Source organism: Phaenicophaeus curvirostris, chromosome 8 (genome assembly GCF_032191515.1).
Source record: "Phaenicophaeus curvirostris isolate KB17595 chromosome 8, BPBGC_Pcur_1.0, whole genome shotgun sequence".
In the NCBI taxonomy this organism is placed as follows: Eukaryota; Metazoa; Chordata; class Aves; order Cuculiformes; family Cuculidae; genus Phaenicophaeus; species Phaenicophaeus curvirostris.
In genome coordinates, this window is record NC_091399.1 from 28,064,047 (window position 1) to 28,069,199 (window position 5,153).

At 43.1% G+C, this 5,153-nt stretch overlaps 1 protein-coding gene across 2 annotated transcripts in view; it reads right to left on the reverse strand.

The window, feature by feature from the left end:
* The window catches only part of ERI3 (ERI1 exoribonuclease family member 3), a 140,942-nt gene that overhangs the window by 135,018 nt on the left and 771 nt on the right, over window positions 1-5,153 (reverse strand). The window lies entirely within an intron of this gene.

Here is a 5,153-nt window from a genome sequence, read left to right on the forward strand (position 1 = left end):
TCCACACGAAGGACACCCCTGAAAAAAAAAAAGCAGGGCATTGCAAGTGCTCTCCCCCACCTGTGGAACAGCCCTGAAGCCACATATGGAGACGTGCACCATGCAAGCTTCAGAGGATTCGCATTCATCGCTGGCAAGACAAATCAGCCTATGAACTTAGACTTAATGGGTTCTTTGCACGTAACATTAATATTTACCACAACTAACTAAAATCACCAGGCAGCAAGAAAAGGCATAACTTCAACAGCTCGCCTTTAACCCAAAACCATTCCCCTCCACTGTCCAGTTCAATAAGCTGATGTAGGGATGGGGCAAGACAAACACCTAAGTTAAGGTTGGAGTGGTGATCCAAGAAATAATGATTTACAAGAGCCTCCATTTACACATTGAATTACTTTCTTAGGGCAATATGGCCCTTAAAAATAAAGAAAACAAGAAAATCCTTGCATTAATCTAAAGGAGAAGACAACCTGAAATCAAAAACTATAAGCAAGAAGGCTCTAGGAGTCACACACCCTGGTTTATTTCCTGCACAAAGCCTCAATAGGGGCAGCTGCGAATCCTGGCTTCTAACAGACAACTGAAGTCAAAACTAGAGCAACCAGAACCAATCCAAAATATAAGACAGGTTTGTCTTATTTTATTACATTGGAGTGTCATATTTTATTAAATGATAAAGAGTAAAAAAAGATAGGGTAATAAAGACGCTTTTTGTAGAACTAAATTGCATGCATTTAGCAACACCTGAAACAGAAGAACGAAAATGCAGGACTTCCATTCTGGTAGTTGTTCAAATGCGTACTCAGAGGTCAAATGTGAGCCCGTATTTCAGTTGTGTGATGATATAACTGAAGAACAATAGAGATAACTTTTTTTTTTTTTAAATCAACCTCAACCTAAAAGAAAATATTTCATCAGTTGAACTACAGTCCAAAAATGACAGCACTTGGCTAGCATACGCAGCAGGAAATGAGAGACCAGGAACAGAACCAGCTCATCCACTGCCACTGTCCAAACTTGCAAAAAAACCCACGTAAGTAAAACAAACACCAAAACACAAACATTTTAGAACTATTTTAATAATGTAACATCACTTTAGACAGGTAAATTTGCTTCTTTAATTTGTTAACCTCACAGTATCATCCCTTGAACAGGAATCCCGTACACTTCCATGGTTGCACTCCCTTCACACGTGGCTGGGTTTGTCTCCAGCGCTGCTAGAGAACCAAGCCCATGTTTGGAAAATCCGTAATATAACTTTGCCAAACTATTGCCACAGGATGCCGACATGCTGTCCCATTAATTCTTAGCCCAGATGCAACTTGGCATTAATAATTTTCGTTTCACAGCACTCCGCAATCGCAACCAGCCTCTTCCCACTGCAGATGAAGAGATCCCTGTTCTCAAGAACTTACAGTCTAAAATTAAATGAAATACAAGTAGTGGTAACAACATAGAAGAATGAAGGTTACAGGAGCAAAGTCAGGCAACTGCTCATAGAATGGTTTGGGTTGGAAGGAACCTTAAAGCCTATCCAGTTCCATGGGCAGGGATACCCTCCACTAGACCAGGCTGCTCAAGGCCCAGTCCAGCCTGGCCTTGAACATCTCCATAGAGGAGGCATCCACAACTGCTCTGGGCAACCTGGGCCACGGCCTCCCCACCCTCATTGTGATTAATTTCTTCCTAATGTCTAATCTAAACCTTCCCCCTTCCAATTTAAAACCATTCCCCCTCGTCCTATCACTCCAGGCCTTTTTACAAAGTCCCTCCCCAGCCTTCCTGGAGCCCCTTCAGGTACTGGAAGGCTGCTCTAAGGTTCCCCTGCAGCCTTCTTTTCTCCAGGTTGAACAACTCCAACTCCCTCAGGCTGTTCTCATAACAGAGGTGCTCCAGCCCTCTGATCATCTTCATGGCCTTCTCTGTATCCATTCCAACAGTTCCACACCCTTCTTATGTTGGGGATTCCAGAACTGGACACAGGACTCCAGGTGGGGTCTCATCCGGGAGATACATGCATCTTGGTAGTTCAATTAAAAAAAACCAATTTAATCTACGTAGGTGAAACCCACACGAGACTCCACATCAGCAGGACGTGAACTTGTCCAAACAGACCACCCAGAAACCTTCCCAATAATGCACAGTACAATTCCACTCCAATTTTATTAGGCCACCTCCACTAGGCAACCCACTTTCATCAGCTCCTGGACTGGTCTCCTAAGACAGGCTTTGCTGTGTATTTTTAAACCTTCTCCAAGAGTAACTGTGGAGACACAAATGGGTCTAAGCCGGAGTCTGAAGAACTTCCACACAGTTAGGGACTGGTCACTTTGAGAGAATGTAGAAGAAGGAAACAACAAAAATTAAAACAAAGAAGCAACAACAGAGATGCATATAGCAAAAAACCTGGAAAGGCACAGTGGAAGAGTGGATTTGCTATTAAGGAAGAGAACAGCTGCAGAGCATCAGACCAAGAATCCTCTCGTCCAGCCTCCTGGCTCTCCACAGGAGCCATAAGAAAATGCACCAGGGTGAAGCTACACAAAATAGGATTAAACCAAGCCAATAGTTCTGGGAGGCCAAAAGGAGGCAGGCCTGCCCTTCCCTCTCAGTCTTACTCTCCGGCCGATTACTTTACACCAGTTCTTAAGTTCACGTGGCCCCTCCGTGAGCCAATTCAACCACAGAAACCTGTAAAAGGACTAATGTAGTCAGAAGAAACCCACAATTAAAACAAGATAGTTTCCTGCTGATTTAGTGAGACGAATCAGCTAAGGGCCAGGCTCGATGAGCACCAAAGCTCAAAGGAGAGGATGGGCCCACACTGGACGAAGCAGGAGGGAGATGTGCCATGAAGAAGCTGTTGGCTGACTCAGACACTCACCAAACCATGTACTCTGACCAGGATACAGGCACCTGGAATGGTGTGGCACTGCAGGAAACAGAGAAGGTACCTTGGCTCTAGCAGCATAAACACAAAACTTGGAAGTCAGAAAGCCTGTCGGACCATCCTGTCCGAACCTCATGTAGCGCTAGCCGTAAAGCTCCCACATCATTATTCCTGAACTGAGCCCAAAGGCTTGAACGCCTTTCAGAATGGTTTCTGGCCTTGAATTGCAGCACCAAGTATAGAAAGTCCCCACTACCTTCACACAGCTAGCTCCAACACCCAATCCATTTGCTGTCAAAAAATAAGACATCTTAGTTTTCATTCAAATTTCCCCAGCCCTGATCTTTGGAGCAAGTTCTGAAATGTACGGCATTTCAGTACTCTCAATCCACAGCAGAGCTCCTGGAGCCAGGAGGAAGAGATTTGTAGCTACTATGCATCTAGTCAGTAAAAGCTCCTATTGCATATTGGCCTAATTTAGCGGAAAGGAGACATAGCAGGCGACCCTTTGTTTAATGGAATCTAGCACGCATAATTACTTGATTTTCATACACATGAATGCCACAGTTGTTCCAACCACTTATACAGCCACACACCTTCCTTAGCTGAAAAATTAACTTGAAGGTTAACACCTGAAAGTGCCAAATGAAGCTCAGTCTGGATTCAGGGAGACAACACTTGCATTACTCACTACCTTGGTGACTTTTGATCTTCACAAACAAACTCCAGAAGCATTAAAAGAAAGTCTGTACTTTGCCAAAGCTCTGCCCTGGTAGACAGGCAAAAGCAGGGGAGCAGCTACAATGGGACACGGTTTTCATACAAGCCAGTCTCAGTGAGCCTAGAAATCCATCCAGGGGAGATGCTGACCCTAATTTTCAACCCCCCAAAAAAGTAACAACTGTGACATATCCTGCCAATGTAAAAAAAAATCCAAAACATTATTTGGTGGTGCTAGTGGTTGGGAGTCAAGTCTCTTTACCTGGACATCTGGAGAGAATACTTCTCAGCTGACATTTGGCCAGCACACATAACTTTTCTCTCAGCAGAAAGAAAAGTTGCCAAATGGCATCTAGCAGCAACAGCCAACATCTCTGCTCTAGGTTTGCTTGGAGAGTCAGGACTTGTCCTCTTCTCTCCTCATTCCCCTGATTGTCGTTGCACCATGAGCAGCACTACAAGAGTAAAGCACCAGGAGCCTCTGCGATGACCATTTCCAGTAATAACATGCGTCAGATCCAAGGACAGACTTGTGCCAAATGCAGAGTTGATTAAGAGCCTCCAGTGCTCTCCTGCACAGCCACAGCAGCCGGCTCTACACCATTCACCTGAACTTCAGCAGACCTGAACTCTGCACTCTTTTTACTGCACCAAACCAGCTATAATTAGGCCTCCTAAAGAAATCAAATTGAAGTGTCTCTCAACTACAGAGTAGAAACATTAGGTCTTATAAGTGTATACTCAATCCAAGAACTTGATTTAGCATCAAACACACAAGCATTTTCTTTTTCATCATTTAATGAGTTTCTTCTTTGGGATTTTGGTAACACTGAAATCTGTTTGGAAAAATATAGTAGCTTAAAAGAGAAAACAAACACCAATAAACCCAAGGCACCAATCATGTAGAGCAACACAAAGTTTGAGATGAACAAGAACCTTAAAAGGGCCACTCTCTGAAACAAGACAAGGATTTGGTCCACACTATAAATCAAAAAATGAAAAGGTACATTCAGTTGCAAAGGCCAAAATTCAGTACATCAAAAGGGAAACAAGAGATATGAAATTTCCCAAGTCAACACACCGAAAAGGAACCAAATGGACTCGTTACATATTTTAAGAATATTTTACTTATTTTAAGAATAATTCATTTACAGAAAGAAACCTTCAAAGCCCAACTCGCACATCAAGTGATATGAGATGCTACAATGTTGCAAAGAGGAACTAAAGGACATGATAAATCAAGTTACCATTAAGAAAATAAAACAAAACAGTCCTGGAACAACAGTCTAGCAGCATCTGATGGGTCAAGCACCTTTGTGATGCATCTGCCTGGATCTCTGCGTCCCTCATCCTTCCCAAGAGCAAGCATTAACCTATTAGAAAACTTGCTGGTCCCTTGCATCACAGCTGGAAGAATATTAAGAATTCAGACTACACAGCAGCTGTTAATCTGACCATTTCTGAAACCAAAGCCCCATAAGGAAAAGAGGTAAGTAAAGAAGTAGTAAAACAAATGTCAGACTTATTAGCAAACAGATCAGCA